This window comes from Pelophylax lessonae (genome assembly GCF_965119305.1).
Source record: "Pelophylax lessonae genome assembly, chromosome: 1".
Taxonomy (NCBI): Eukaryota; Metazoa; Chordata; class Amphibia; order Anura; family Ranidae; genus Pelophylax; species Pelophylax lessonae.
In genome coordinates, this window is record NC_138768.1 from 530,969,435 (window position 1) to 530,987,309 (window position 17,875).

Sequence of the window (17,875 nt, forward strand, 5' to 3'; positions counted from 1 at the left end):
CAATAGCCCCTACATTAATCTGGCCCTGAGGAGGAGGACGAGGTAGCCAACACTGCTTCTTTTCAAAAATTTTAAATGAGGGTACACCCCAAAAGAGTGAGAAAGAGCAAAAATGGAACAATGGGTGGGTAAGGTCGGTATCCATTGCTATTCTGCATAAGGTACGGAAAAGTCCCGTGGGATCCATGCCTGGTTCATTTTAATGAACGTGAGCTTGTCCACATTGTCTCTGGACAGGCGGCTGCGCTTGTCTGTTATAACGCCCCCAGCCGTGCTAAATACCCGTTCAGATAATACACTGGCTGCAGGGCACGCCAGCACCTCCAAGGCGTAAAGGGCAAGCTCAGGCCATGTGCCCAATTTGGAGACCCAGAAGTTGAAGGGGGCAGACCCGTCATTCACTACATGTAGGCGTGTGCACACATACTGCTCCACCATGTTGGTAAAATGCTGCCTCCTGCTAAGACGTTCCATCTGAGCTGCTGGTGCTGCTGTTTGTTGTGGCGTGCTGACAAAGCTTTTCCACATTTCGGCCATGCTAACCCTGCCTTCTGAGGTGCTGGCGGTGCCCTGGTTGCGTTGGCGACCTCCTCCTCCTCCTCCTCTGCCTTGTGCTTCCACTGTGGCCCCGCTGTCAGATGGGAATGCCAGCAGCATGGCGTCTACCAGCGTGCGATTGTACTCGCGCATCTTGCGATCGCGCTCCAGTGAGTGAATTAAGGACGGTACGTTGTCCTTGTAACGGGGATCCAGCAGCGTGGCCACCCAGTAATCAGCACAAGTTAGAATGTGGGCAACTCGGCGGTCGTTGTGGAGACACTGCAGCATGTAATCGCTCATGTGTGCCAGGCTGCCCAGAGGCGACGAAAGGCTGTCCTCTGTGGGAGGTGTATCGTCCGTGTCCTCTGTATCCCCCCAGCCACGCACCAGTGATGGCCATGAGCTGGCCTGGGTGCCACCCTGCTGTGAACATGGTTCCATCTCCTCCTCCAGCTCCTCCTCCTCCTCATCCTCCTCATCCTCCAGAACTGTGCCCCTGCTGGACAATTGCGTCCCTGGCGTTTGCGTGTGCAGGAACCCACCCTCGGAGCCCCTTGCGAATGACTGCCCTGAAAGCCTTGGAAATGTTACCTCTTCATCCTCCTCCTCCTCCTCATCCTGTGCCACATCCTCTTCCATCATCGCCCGAATTGTTTTTTCAAGGAGGCATAGAAGTGGGATAGTTAAGCTGAGAACGGCGTCATTGCCACTGGCCATGTTGGTGGAGTACTCAAAACAGCGCAACAAGGCACACAGGTCTCGCATGGAGGCCCAGTTATTGGTGGTGAAGTGGTGCTGTTCCGCAGAGCGACTCACGCGTGCGTGCTGCAGCTGAAACTCCACTATGGCCTGCTGCTGCTCGCACAGTCTTTCCAGCATGTGCAAGGTGGAGTTCCACCTTGTGGGCACGTCACATATGAGGCGGTGAGTGGGAAGGCCGAAGTAACGCTGCAGCGCTGCCAGGCGAGCAGCAGCAGGGTGAGAACGCCGAAAGTGCGCACAAACGGCCCGCACTTTCTGCAGCAGCTCTGACATATCGGGGTAGTTTTTAAGGAACCTCTGCACCACCAAATTCAGCACATGCGCCAGGCAAGGGATGTGCGTCAAACCGGCTAGGCCCAGAGCTGCTATGAGATTTCGCCCGTTATCGCACACCACCAGGCCGGGCTTGAGGCTCGCTGGCAGCAACCACTCATTTGTCTGCTGTTCCATGCTCCTCCACAACTCCTGCGCGGTGTGTGGTTTGTCCCCCAAACAGGCAAGTTGTAAAACTGCCTGCTGTCGTTTACCCCTGGCCGTGCTGAAGTTGGTGGTGAAGGTGTTACGCTGTCCGGATGAGGAGGCGGTAGAGGATGAGGAAGCGGAGTAGGAGGAGTTAGGAACAGGAGGCAAACTGAAGCGCCCTGCAATCCTCGGTGGTGGAAGGACATGCGCCAAATTGCTATCCGCCTCAGGCCCATCCGCCACTGCATTTACCCAGTGTGCCGTTAGGGAGATATAACGCCCCTGACCGTGCTTACTGGTCCACGTATCCGTAGTTAGGTGGACCTTGGCACAGATGGCGTTGCGCAGTGCACACCTGATATTTTCCCCCACTTGGTTGTGCAGGGAAGGGATGGCTTGCCTGGAAAAGTAGTGGCGGCTGGGCACGACGTACTGTGGGACAGCCACCGACATAAGGTTTTTAAAACTGTGCGTCTCCACCAGACGGAATGACAGCATTTCAAAGGCCAATCATTTTGAAATGCTGGCATTCAGGGCCAGGGATCGCGGGTGGGTAGGGGGGTACTTCCTCTTCCTCTCAAGTGTTTGGGAGATGGAAAGCTGAACGCTTCCACGGGACATTGTGGAGATGGTTGTTGGTGACCCAGGTGGTGGTGTTGCTGACAGATCGTCTGTTTGCGGGGTGGCAGGTGCCGGTATCACTACAGATGTGGCTGGAGCGGCCGAGACTGCAGCAGAAGAGGAAGCAGGATGAGCCAGAGACGTTTCTTGGTTTTGAAGGTGTGTACTCCACTGCAGCTCGTGCTTTGCACTTAGATGCCTGATCATGCAGGTTGTGCTCAGGTTGAGAAGGTTTATGCCTCGCTTCAAGCTCTGATTGCACAGGGTGCAAACCACTCGTGTCCTGTCATCAGCACATTTTCTAAAGAACTTCCACGCTAGAGAACTCCTTTGAGCTGACTTTGGTGCGCTCGTTCCCTTGCTGCGTTGGGCAGTAGCGGGCGTAGTGTCTAGGGCACGGCCGCTCCGCTTCTGCACCCTGCTCCCTCTTCTGCTGTGCTGGTGGCTCTGTGCGACCACCGCCTCTTCCTCCAAACTACTCAGGTCACCTGCATGACGTTCATTCCATGTGGGGTCGAGGACCTCATCGTCCTCCACATCATCTTCCACCCAGTCTTCACCCCTGCCCTCCTTGTCAGTCTCCACAATGCTGAACGCCGCAGCAGTTGGCACCTGCGTTTCGTCATCATCGGAGACGTGCTGCGATGATCCTTGCATGTACTCATCTTGAGAAATAAGTGGTTGGGCATCGCTGCACTCAATCTCTTCCACTTCTGGGGCAGGGCTAGGTGGATGGCCCTGGGAAACCCTGCTGACAGAGTCCTCAAAAAGAATAAGAGACTGCTGTATGGCTTGGGGCTCAGACTGCTGGCCTGATTTGCAAGGGGGTGAGGTGAAAGACGGTTGGACATTGGCTGCAGGTGCCAACTCTGACCTTTCTGCAGTAGACTGGGTGGGAGACAATGTGAAGGAACTGGAGGCACTGTCAGCAGCAAACCAATCTACTATCGCCTCAACTTGTTCTGGCCTCATCACTTCTAGGGGCGTTTGATGCCCTACCAAATACTGATGCAGGTTCTGTCGCCTACTCACACTTGAGGAAGGTGTTTCACTTGTGCGTGTAGCTGGCACAGATCGACCACGTCCTCTCCTTGCAACAGGAGCTCTACCAGCAGCACCACGACCCAGGCCACGGCCCTTATTTGACGGTCTCCTCATATTTCTGTAATTTAAGATCTTGCCCTAGAAAGGTTTTTATTGAATAGCGGAATAGGAAATATGATTCAAAAAAGTGTATGTATCTCGCACGTACAAAACCACACTAGGCCCCAATTACTATTGTTTCTACCCCTAAAAGGATGGATGAGGAGTAGGAGGAGTATGGAACAGACAGCACCCTCAAATCTTCAGAAGTATGAGATGAACCCCAAAAACTTGGAAAGGTGGATCTCACACGTACCGACACAGACTATCCCGCAATTCAATTGATCCTCAAAGGTTTTTATTGAATAGCGGAATAGGAAATATGATCAAAAAAAGTGTATGTATCTCGCACGTACACAACCACACTAGGCCCCAATTACTATTGTTTGTACCCCTAAAAGGATGGATGAGGAGTAGGAGGAGGAGTATGGAACAGGCAGCACCCTCAAATCTTCAGAAGTATGAGATGAACCCCAAAAACTTGGAAAGGTGGATCTCACACGTACCGACACAGACTATCCCGCAATTCAATTGATCCTCAAAGGTTTTTATTGAATAGCGGAATAGGAAATATGATCAAAAAAAGTGTATGTATCTCGCACGTACACAACCACACTAGGCCCCAATTACTATTGTTTGTACCCCTAAAAGGATGGATGAGGAGTAGGAGGAGGAGTATGGAACAGGCAGCACCCTTAAATCTTCAGAAGTATGAGATGAACCCCAAAAACTTGGAAAGGTGGATCTCACACGTACCGACACAGACTATCCCGCAATTCAATTGATCCTCAAAGGTTTTTATTGAATAGCGGAATAGGAAATATGATCAAAAAAAGTGTATGTATCTCGCACGTACACAACCACACTAGGCCCCAATTACTATTGTTTGTACCCCTAAAAGGATGGTTGAGCAGTAGGAGCAGGAGTATGGAACAGGCAGCACCCTCAAATCTTCAGAAGTATGAGATGAACCCCAACAACTTGGAAAGGTGGATCTCACACGTACCGACACAGACTATCTCGCAATTGAATTGATCCCCAAAGGTTTTAATTGAATAGCGGAATAGAAAATATGATCAAAAAGAAAGTGTATGTATCTCGCACGTACACCACCACACTAGGCCCCAACTACTATTGTTTGTACCCCTAAAAGGATGGTTGAGCAGTAGGAGGAGGAGTATGGAACAGGCAGCACCCTCAAATCTTCAGAAGTATGAGATGAACCCCAAAAACTTGGAAAGGTGGATCTCTCTCACACGTACCAACACAGACTATCCCCCAATTTAACTGATCCCCAAAGGTTTTTGATTAAATAGCGGAATAGAAAATATGATCCAAAAAAAGTGTATGTATATCACACGTACACAACCACACTAGGCCCCAATTACTATTGTTTGTACCCCTAAAAGGCTAGATGAGGAGTAGGGGGGGTATGGAACAGGCAGCACCCTCAAATCTTCAGAAGTATGAGATGAACCCCAAAAACTTGGAAAGGTGGATCTCTCTCACACGTACCAACACAGACTATCCCCCAATTTAACTGATCCCCAAAGGTTTTTGATTAAATAGCGGAATAGAAAATATGATCCAAAAAAAGTGTATGTATATCACACGTACACAACCACACTAGGCCCCAATTACTATTGTTTGTACCCCTAAAAGGCTAGATGAGGAGTAGGGGGGGTATGGAACAGGCAGCACCCTCAAATCTTCAGAAGTATGAGATGAACCCCAAAAACTTGGAAAGGTGGATCTCTCTCACACGTACCAACACAGACTATCCCCCAATTTAACTGATCCCCAAAGGTTTTTGATTAAATAGCGGAATAGAAAATATGATCCAAAAAAAGTGTATGTATATCACACGTACACAACCACACTAGGCCCCAATTACTATTGTTTGTACCCCTAAAAGGCTAGATGAGGAGTAGGGGGGGTATGGAACAGGCAGCACCCTCAAACCTTCAGAAGTATGAGATGAACCCCAACAACTTGGAAAGGTGGATCTCTCTCACACGTACCAACACAGACTATCCCCCAATTTAACTGATCCCCAAAGGTTTTTGATTAAATAGCGGAATAGAAAATATGATCCAAAAAAAGTGTATGTATATCACACGTACACAACCACACTAGGCCCCAATTACTATTGTTTGTACCCCTAAAAGGCTAGATGAGGAGTAGGGGGGGTATGGAACAGGCAGCACCCTCAAATCTTCAGAAGTATGAGATGAACCCCAAAAACTTGGAAAGGTGGATCTCTCTCACACGTACCAACACAGACTATCCCCCAATTTAACTGATCCCCAAAGGTTTTTGATTAAATAGCGGAATAGAAAATATGATCCAAAAAAAGTGTATGTATATCACACGTACACAACCACACTAGGCCCCAATTACTATTGTTTGTACCCCTAAAAGGCTAGATGAGGAGTAGGGGGGGGTATGGAACAGGCAGCACCCTCAAATCTTCAGAAGTATGAGATGAACCCCAAAAACTTGGAAAGGTGGATCTCTCTCACACGTACCAACACAGACTATCCCCCAATTTAACTGATCCCCAAAGGTTTTTGATTAAATAGCGGAATAGAAAATATGATCCAAAAAAAGTGTATGTATATCACACGTACACAACCACACTAGGCCCCAATTACTATTGTTTGTACCCCTAAAAGGCTAGATGAGGAGTAGGGGGGGTATGGAACAGGCAGCACCCTCAAACCTTCAGAAGTATGAGATGAACCCCAACAACTTGGAACGGTGGATCTCTCTCACACGTACCAACACAGACTATCCCCCAATTTAACTGATCCCCAAAGGTTTTTGATTAAATAGCGGAATAGAAAATATGATCCAAAAAAAGTGTATGTATATCACACGTACACAACCACACTAGGCCCCAATTACTATTGTTTGTACCCCTAAAAGGCTAGATGAGGAGTAGGGGGAGTATGGAACAGGCAGCACCCTCAAACCTTCAGAAGTATGAGATGAACCCCAACAACTTGGAAAGGTGGATCTCTCTCACACGTACCAACACAGACTATCCCCCAATTTAACTGATCCCCAAAGGTTTTTGATTAAATAGCGGAATAGAAAATATGATCCAAAAAAAGTGTATGTATATCACACGTACACAACCACACTAGGCCCCAATTACTATTGTTTGTACCCCTAAAAGGCTAGATGAGGAGTAGGGGGGGTATGGAACAGGCAGCACCCTCAAACCTTCAGAAGTATGAGATGAACCCCAACAACTTGGAAAGGTGGATCTCTCTCACACGTACCAACACAGACTATCCCCCAATTTAACTGATCCCCAAAGGTTTTTGATTAAATAGCGGAATAGAAAATATGATCCAAAAAAAGTGTATGTATATCACACGTACACAACCACACTGGGCCCCAATTACTATTGTTTGTACCCCTAAAAGGCTAGATGAGGAGTAGGGGGAGTATGGAACAGGCAGCACCCTCAAACCTTCAGAAGTATGAGATGAACCCCAACAACTTGGAAAGGTGGATCTCTCTCACACGTACCAACACAGACTATCCCCCAATTTAACTGATCCCCAAAGGTTTTTGATTAAATAGCGGAATAGAAAATATGATCCAAAAAAAGTGTATGTATATCACACGTACACAACCACACTAGGCCCCAATTACTATTGTTTGTACCCCTAAAAGGCTAGGAGTAGGGGGGGTATGGAACAGGCAGCACCCTCAAACCTTCAGAAGTATGAGATGAACCCCAACAACTTGGAAAGGTGGATCTCTCTCACACGTACCAACACAGACTATCCCCCAATTTAACTGATCCCCAAAGGTTTTTGATTAAATAGCGGAATAGAAAATATGATCCAAAAAAAGTGTATGTATATCACACGTACACAACCACACTAGGCCCCAATTACTATTGTTTGTACCCCTAAAAGGCTAGATGAGGAGTAGGGGGAGTATGGAACAGGCAGCACCCTCAAACCTTCAGAAGTATGAGATGAACCCCAACAACTTGGAAAGGTGGATCTCTCTCACACGTACCAACACAGACTATCCCCCAATTTAACTGATCCCCAAAGGTTTTTGATTAAATAGCGGAATAGAAAATATGATCCAAAAAAAGTGTATGTATATCACACGTACACAACCACACTAGGCCCCAATTACTATTGTTTGTACCCCTAAAAGGCTAGATGAGGAGTAGGGGGGGTATGGAACAGGCAGCACCCTCAAATCTTCAGAAGTATGAGATGAACCCCAAAAACTTGGAAAGGTGGATCTCTCTCACACGTACCAACACAGACTATCCCCCAATTTAACTGATCCCCAAAGGTTTTTGATTAAATAGCGGAATAGAAAATATGATCCAAAAAAAGTGTATGTATATCACACGTACACAACCACACTAGGCCCCAATTACTATTGTTTGTACCCCTAAAAGGCTAGATGAGGAGTAGGGGGGGTATGGAACAGGCAGCACCCTCAAATCTTCAGAAGTATGAGATGAACCCCAAAAACTTGGAAAGGTGGATCTCTCTCACACGTACCAACACAGACTATCCCCCAATTTAACTGATCCCCAAAGGTTTTTGATTAAATAGCGGAATAGAAAATATGATCCAAAAAAAGTGTATGTATATCACACGTACACAACCACACTAGGCCCCAATTACTATTGTTTGTACCCCTAAAAGGCTAGATGAGGAGTAGGGGGGGTATGGAACAGGCAGCACCCTCAAACCTTCAGAAGTATGAGATGAACCCCAACAACTTGGAAAGGTGGATCTCTCTCACACGTACCAACACAGACTATCCCCCAATTTAACTGATCCCCAAAGGTTTTTGATTAAATAGCGGAATAGAAAATATGATCCAAAAAAAGTGTATGTATATCACACGTACACAACCACACTGGGCCCCAATTACTATTGTTTGTACCCCTAAAAGGCTAGATGAGGAGTAGGGGGAGTATGGAACAGGCAGCACCCTCAAACCTTCAGAAGTATGAGATGAACCCCAACAACTTGGAAAGGTGGATCTCTCTCACACGTACCAACACAGACTATCCCCCAATTTAACTGATCCCCAAAGGTTTTTGATTAAATAGCGGAATAGAAAATATGATCCAAAAAAAGTGTATGTATATCACACGTACACAACCACACTAGGCCCCAATTACTATTGTTTGTACCCCTAAAAGGCTAGATGAGGAGTAGGGGGGGTATGGAACAGGCAGCACCCTCAAATCTTCAGAAGTATGAGATGAACCCCAAAAACTTGGAAAGGTGGATCTCTCTCACACGTACCAACACAGACTATCCCCCAATTTAACTGATCCCCAAAGGTTTTTGATTAAATAGCGGAATAGAAAATATGATCCAAAAAAAGTGTATGTATATCACACGTACACAACCACACTAGGCCCCAATTACTATTGTTTGTACCCCTAAAAGGCTAGATGAGGAGTAGGGGGGGTATGGAACAGGCAGCACCCTCAAATCTTCAGAAGTATGAGATGAACCCCAAAAACTTGGAAAGGTGGATCTCTCTCACACGTACCAACACAGACTATCCCCCAATTTAACTGATCCCCAAAGGTTTTTGATTAAATAGCGGAATAGAAAATATGATCCAAAAAAAGTGTATGTATATCACACGTACACAACCACACTAGGCCCCAATTACTATTGTTTGTACCCCTAAAAGGCTAGATGAGGAGTAGGGGGGGTATGGAACAGGCAGCACCCTCAAACCTTCAGAAGTATGAGATGAACCCCAACAACTTGGAAAGGTGGATCTCTCTCACACGTACCAACACAGACTATCCCCCAATTTAACTGATCCCCAAAGGTTTTTGATTAAATAGCGGAATAGAAAATATGATCCAAAAAAAGTGTATGTATATCACACGTACACAACCACACTAGGCCCCAATTACTATTGTTTGTACCCCTAAAAGGCTAGATGAGGAGTAGGGGGAGTATGGAACAGGCAGCACCCTCAAACCTTCAGAAGTATGAGATGAACCCCAACAACTTGGAAAGGTGGATCTCTCTCACACGTACCAACACAGACTATCCCCCAATTTAACTGATCCCCAAAGGTTTTTGATTAAATAGCGGAATAGAAAATATGATCCAAAAAAAGTGTATGTATATCACACGTACACAACCACACTAGGCCCCAATTACTATTGTTTGTACCCCTAAAAGGCTAGATGAGGAGTAGGGGGGGTATGGAACAGGCAGCACCCTCAAACCTTCAGAAGTATGAGATGAACCCCAACAACTTGGAAAGGTGGATCTCTCTCACACGTACCAACACAGACTATCCCCCAATTTAACTGATCCCCAAAGGTTTTTGATTAAATAGCGGAATAGAAAATATGATCCAAAAAAAGTGTATGTATATCACACGTACACAACCACACTGGGCCCCAATTACTATTGTTTGTACCCCTAAAAGGCTAGATGAGGAGTAGGGGGAGTATGGAACAGGCAGCACCCTCAAACCTTCAGAAGTATGAGATGAACCCCAACAACTTGGAAAGGTGGATCTCTCTCACACGTACCAACACAGACTATCCCCCAATTTAACTGATCCCCAAAGGTTTTTGATTAAATAGCGGTATAGAAAATATGATCCAAAAAAAGTGTATGTATATCACACGTACACAACCACACTAGGCCCCAATTACTATTGTTTGTACCCCTAAAAGGCTAGGAGTAGGGGGGGTATGGAACAGGCAGCACCCTCAAACCTTCAGAAGTATGAGATGAACCCCAACAACTTGGAAAGGTGGATCTCTCTCACACGTACCAACACAGACTATCCCCCAATTTAACTGATCCCCAAAGGTTTTTGATTAAATAGCGGAATAGAAAATATGATCCAAAAAAAGTGTATGTATATCACACGTACACAACCACACTAGGCCCCAATTACTATTGTTTGTACCCCTAAAAGGCTAGGAGTAGGGGGAGTATGGAACAGGCAGCACCCTCAAACCTTCAGAAGTATGAGATGAACCCCAACAACTTGGAAAGGTGGATCTCTCTCACACGTACCAACACAGACTATCCCCCAATTTAACTGATCCCCAAAGGTTTTTGATTAAATAGCGGAATAGAAAATATGATCCAAAAAAAGTGTATGTATATCACACGTACACAACCACACTAGGCCCCAATTACTATTGTTTGTACCCCTAAAAGGCTAGATGAGGAGTAGGGGGAGTATGGAACAGGCAGCACCCTCAAACCTTCAGAAGTATGAGATGAACCCCAACAACTTGGAAAGGTGGATCTCTCTCACACGTACCAACACAGACTATCCCCCAATTTAACTGATCCCCAAAGGTTTTTGATTAAATAGCGGAATAGAAAATATGATCCAAAAAAAGTGTATGTATATCACACGTACACAACCACACTAGGCCCCAATTACTATTGTTTGTACCCCTAAAAGGCTAGATGAGGAGTAGGGGGGGTATGGAACAGGCAGCACCCTCAAATCTTCAGAAGTATGAGATGAACCCCAAAAACTTGGAAAGGTGGATCTCTCTCACACGTACCAACACAGACTATCCCCCAATTTAACTGATCCCCAAAGGTTTTTGATTAAATAGCGGAATAGAAAATATGATCCAAAAAAAGTGTATGTATATCACACGTACACAACCACACTAGGCCCCAATTACTATTGTTTGTACCCCTAAAAGGCTAGGAGTAGGGGGAGTATGGAACAGGCAGCACCCTCAAACCTTCAGAAGTATGAGATGAACCCCAACAACTTGGAAAGGTGGATCTCTCTCACACGTACCAACACAGACTATCCCCCAATTTAACTGATCCCCAAAGGTTTTTGATTAAATAGCGGAATAGAAAATATGATCCAAAAAAAGTGTATGTATATCACACGTACACAACCACACTAGGCCCCAATTACTATTGTTTGTACCCCTAAAAGGCTAGGAGTAGGGGGAGTATGGAACAGGCAGCACCCTCAAACCTTCAGAAGTATGAGATGAACCCCAACAACTTGGAAAGGTGGATCTCTCTCACACGTACCAACACAGACTATCCCCCAATTTAACTGATCCCCAAAGGTTTTTGATTAAATAGCGGAATAGAAAATATGCTCCAAAAAAAGTGTATGTATATCACACGTACACAACCACACTAGGCCCCAATTACTATTGTTTGTACCCCTAAAAGGCTAGATGAGGAGTAGGGGGGGTATGGAACAGGCAGCACCCTCAAATCTTCAGAAGTATGAGATGAACCCCAAAAACTTGGAAAGGTGGATCTCTCTCACACGTACCAACACAGACTATCCCCCAATTTAACTGATCCCCAAAGGTTTTTGATTAAATAGCGGAATAGAAAATATGATCCAAAAAAAGTGTATGTATATCACACGTACACAACCACACTAGGCCCCAATTACTATTGTTTGTACCCCTAAAAGGCTAGATGAGGAGTAGGGGGGGTATGGAACAGGCAGCACCCTCAAATCTTCAGAAGTATGAGATGAACCCCAAAAACTTGGAAAGGTGGATCTCTCTCACACGTACCAACACAGACTATCCCCCAATTTAACTGATCCCCAAAGGTTTTTGATTAAATAGCGGAATAGAAAATATGATCCAAAAAAAGTGTATGTATATCACACGTACACAACTACACTAGGCCCCAATTACTATTGTTTGTACCCCTAAAAGGCTAGATGAGGAGTAGGGGGGGTATGGAACAGGCAGCACCCTCAAACCTTCAGAAGTATGAGATGAACCCCAACAACTTGGAAAGGTGGATCTCTCTCACACGTACCAACACAGACTATCCCCCAATTTAACTGATCCCCAAAGGTTTTTGATTAAATAGCGGAATAGAAAATATGATCCAAAAAAAGTGTATGTATATCACACGTACACAACCACACTAGGCCCCAATTACTATTGTTTGTACCCCTAAAAGGCTAGATGAGGAGTAGGGGGGGTATGGAACAGGCAGCACCCTCAAACCTTCAGAAGTATGAGATGAACCCCAACAACTTGGAAAGGTGGATCTCTCTCACACGTACCAACACAGACTATCCCCCAATTTAACTGATCCCCAAAGGTTTTTGATTAAATAGCGGAATAGAAAATATGATCCAAAAAAAGTGTATGTATATCACACGTACACAACCACACTAGGCCCCAATTACTATTGTTTGTACCCCTAAAAGGCTAGATGAGGAGTAGGGGGAGTATGGAACAGGCAGCACCCTCAAACCTTCAGAAGTATGAGATGAACCCCAACAACTTGGAAAGGTGGATCTCTCTCACACGTACCAACACAGACTATCCCCCAATTTAACTGATCCCCAAAGGTTTTTGATTAAATAGCGGAATAGAAAATATGATCCAAAAAAAGTGTATGTATATCACACGTACACAACCACACTAGGCCCCAATTACTATTGTTTGTACCCCTAAAAGGCTAGATGAGGAGTAGGGGGGGTATGGAACAGGCAGCACCCTCAAACCTTCAGAAGTATGAGATGAACCCCAACAACTTGGAAAGGTGGATCTCTCTCACACGTACCAACACAGACTATCCCCCAATTTAACTGATCCCCAAAGGTTTTTGATTAAATAGCGGAATAGAAAATATGATCCAAAAAAAGTGTATGTATATCACACGTACACAACCACACTGGGCCCCAATTACTATTGTTTGTACCCCTAAAAGGCTAGATGAGGAGTAGGGGGAGTATGGAACAGGCAGCACCCTCAAACCTTCAGAAGTATGAGATGAACCCCAACAACTTGGAAAGGTGGATCTCTCTCACACGTACCAACACAGACTATCCCCCAATTTAACTGATCCCCAAAGGTTTTTGATTAAATAGCGGAATAGAAAATATGATCCAAAAAAAGTGTATGTATATCACACGTACACAACCACACTAGGCCCCAATTACTATTGTTTGTACCCCTAAAAGGCTAGGAGTAGGGGGGGTATGGAACAGGCAGCACCCTCAAACCTTCAGAAGTATGAGATGAACCCCAACAACTTGGAAAGGTGGATCTCTCTCACACGTACCAACACAGACTATCCCCCAATTTAACTGATCCCCAAAGGTTTTTGATTAAATAGCGGAATAGAAAATATGATCCAAAAAAAGTGTATGTATATCACACGTACACAACCACACTAGGCCCCAATTACTATTGTTTGTACCCCTAAAAGGCTAGGAGTAGGGGGAGTATGGAACAGGCAGCACCCTCAAACCTTCAGAAGTATGAGATGAACCCCAACAACTTGGAAAGGTGGATCTCTCTCACACGTACCAACACAGACTATCCCCCAATTTAACTGATCCCCAAAGGTTTTTGATTAAATAGCGGAACAGAAAATATGATCCAAAAAAAGTGTATGTATATCACACGTACACAACCACACTAGGCCCCAATTACTATTGTTTGTACCCCTAAAAGGCTAGATGAGGAGTAGGGGGGGTATGGAACAGGCAGCACCCTCAAACCTTCAGAAGTATGAGATGAACCCCAACAACTTGGAAAGGTGGATCTCTCTCACACGTACCAACACAGACTATCCCCCAATTTAACTGATCCCCAAAGGTTTTTGATTAAATAGCGGAACAGAAAATATGATCCAAAAAAAGTGTATGTATATCACACGTACACAACCACACTAGGCCCCAATTACTATTGTTTGTACCCCTAAAAGGCTAGATGAGGAGTAGGGGGGGTATGGAACAGGCAGCACCCTCAAACCTTCAGAAGTATGAGATGAACCCCAACAACTTGGAAAGGTGGATCTCTCTCACACGTACCAACACAGACTATCCCCCAATTTAACTGATCCCCAAAGGTTTTTGATTAAATAGCGGAATAGAAAATATGATCCAAAAAAAGTGTATGTATATCACACGTACACAACCACACTAGGCCCCAATTACTATTGTTTGTACCCCTAAAAGGCTAGATGAGGAGTAGGGGGGGTATGGAACAGGCAGCACCCTCAAACCTTCAGAAGTATGAGATGAACCCCAACAACTTGGAAAGGTGGATCTCTCTCACACGTACCAACACAGACTATCCCCCAATTTAACTGATCCCCAAAGGTTTTTGATTAAATAGCGGAATAGAAAATATGATCCAAAAAAAGTGTATGTATATCACACGTACACAACCACACTAGGCCCCAATTACTATTGTTTGTACCCCTAAAAGGCTAGATGAGGAGTAGGGGGAGTATGGAACAGGCAGCACCCTCAAATCTTCAGAAGTATGAGATTGTGTTCACTGTACCCCACAAAGATTGAGTTCACTGCACCCCACAATGATTGTGTTCACTGCACCCCACAAAGATTGTGTTCACTGCACCTCACAAAGATTGTGTTCACTGTACCCCCCAAAGATTGTGTTCACTGCACCCCACAAAGATTCTGTTCACTGTACCCCACAAAGATTGTGTTCACTGCACCCTAAAAGGATGTTGTTCACTGCACCCTACAAAGATTGTGTTCACTGCACCCTAAAAGGATGTTGTTCACTGCACCCCAAAAAGATTGTGTTCACTGTACCCCCCCAAAGATTGTGTTCACTGCACCCCACAAAGATTGTGTTCACTGCACCCCAAAAAGATTGTGTTCACTGTACCCCCCAAAGATTGTGTTCACTGCACCCCAAAAAGATTGTGTTCACTGTACCCCCCAAAGATTGTGTTCACTGCACCCCACAAAGATTCTGTTCACTGTACCCCACAAAGATTGTGTTCACTGCACCCCAAAAAGATTGTGTTCACTGTACCCCCCAAAGATTGTGTTCACTGCACCCCACAAAGATTCTGTTCACTGCACCCCACAAAGGATTTTGTTCACTGCACCCCAAAAAGATTGTGTTCACTGCACCCCAAAAAGGATTTTGATCACTGCACCCCAAAAAGGATGTTGTTCACTGCACCCCAAAAATGATTTTGTTCACTCCACCCCAAAAAGATTGTGTTCACTGCACCCCACAAAGATTGTGTTCACTGCACCCCAAAAAGATTGTGTTCACTGTACCCCCCAAAGATTGTGTTCACTGCACCCCACAAAGATTCTGTTCACTGTACCCCACAAAGATTGTGTTCACTGCACCCCAAAAAGATTGTGTTCACTGCACCCCAAAAAGGATGTTGTTCACTGCACCCCAAAAAGGATGTTGTTCACTCCACCCCAAAAAGATTGTGTTCACTGCACCCCACAAAGATTGTGTTCACTGCACCCCAAAAAGATTGTGTTCACTGCACCCCAAAAATGATTTTGTTCACTGCACCCCAAAAAGGATTTTGTTCACTGCACCCCAAAAAGGATGTTGTTCACTCCACCCCAAAAAGATTGTGTTCACTGCACCCCAAAAAGATTGTGTTCACTGCACCCCACAAAGGATTTTGTTCACTGCACCCCAAAAAGATTGTGTTCACTGCACCCCAAAAAGGATGTTGTTCACTGCACCCCAAAAAGGATTTTGTTCACTGCACCCCAAAAAGATTGTGTTCACTGCACCCCACAAAGGATTTTGTTCACTGCACCCCACAAAGATTGTGTTCACTGCACACCAAAAAGGATTGTGTTCACTGCACCCCAAAAAGATTTTGTTCACTGCACCCCAAAAAGATTGTGTTCACTGCAGCCCAAAAAGATTGTGTTCACTGCAGCCCAAAAAGATTGTGTTCACTGCAGCCCAAAAAGATTGTGTTCACTGCAGCCCAAAAAGATTGTGTTCACTGCAGCCCAAAAAGATTGTGTTCACTGCAGCTCACACACAGAAAAATGGATGTGGATCACTGACACCTGCCTATCTCCAATCCCACACCACACAGCAATATCGATTGTAGTTTGTAGAACACAGTTTCCCTAAAATTCAGCAGACTCTGTCCCTAACAGGATTGAGAAGAGATCGTAGATCAGGATTGAGTGCAGATTCACCCCACCCCCCACACAGCAATATCGATTGTAGTTTGTAGAAGACACTGACCCTATAATTCAGCAGACTCTATCCCTAAAATGCCTACAACTCGCCCTGCCTAAACACTCTGACCTGTCCCTCAATTCTATCCGGACACAAATGGTTTTTTCCTGCCTATCTTTCCCTAATCAGCAGCCAGCACGTTGATGTGTGCTCTGTCCCTGATATAAGCAGCATAATGACGCCGCTGCGGCTGCCTCGAACTTATAAAGACTTGGTCACATGCTTCAGACGGCCAATCACAGCTACTAAGACATTTGCAGGCATGGCTGGGATGGCTTAAGGCACACCAGTTAAACGATTGTTGATTGGCTGTTGAAAGCCCGCCATGAAAAGAGCGCCAAAGCATGCAAAACCCGGAAATAAAACGACCGAACACGGATTTTTACCCGAACATACAGTAAAGTGTCCGTGTCCGTGTTCGGGTACAAAAAATCCAATTATTCGGTACGAACACGAATAATACAGTCCGTGTTCGCTCAACACTAATCATAAGCAAATTGTTTTTTCATGCTCAGTTAGTGTGGCAACAGTATTGTCTTAAATATATATGTAAGTTTGCCAAGGTTTAAATTTGATATAGTCCAAGCTGAACAAGGGGATCTGTCATATTTTTGTAAGTAAAATGTATGTATTTAATTTGACCAATTAAAACAATTAAACTTCTTTATATTTTTTTGGTCATCACTGATTCAATTTTTATTCTATTTTATATTTTAGTGCTTCATTTGGTAGGTGGAGCAGTATACTCCTATTTACTATGGCTGTTGAGAACTGGCCTAGCCGCATAAAAAGCCAACAATCACAATCCAGAAACACCCTTTTCTCTTGTATTACTCGACTTTGCATAGTTTCTGTCATTTCAGCATGCAAGTGTGTACACACGGCCCATTTTGCAAGGGAACATTTGTGCTTGTCAACTATATTAGCAAATGTATTTTAAAGCGGAGTCCCGCCCCCCCCCCTTCAAAAATTAAAAGTCAGTAGCTACACATACTGTAGCTGCTGACTTTTAATATTATGACACTTACCAGGAGTCCAGAGATGGTTTCCATCGCTGTCGGGTGCTGCAGCCGCCATTGCCGGTAAGGGAACCTGGCAGTGAAGCCTTGCGGTTTCACGGGCGGGTCCCTACTGCGCATGCGCAAAGCGCACTGCGCATTCAGATTGGGTTGGCGGCGGGGGTAGGAGGAGGGGACCTCACTGCGGCGCAGCGCCATTTCCCGGAAGTGGGGAAGGGGTACCTGTTGAAAACAGGTATCGGTTCCCCCCTCCCCCATGAAAGGTGCCAAATGTGGCACCGGAGGGGGGGAGGAAGCAAATGAG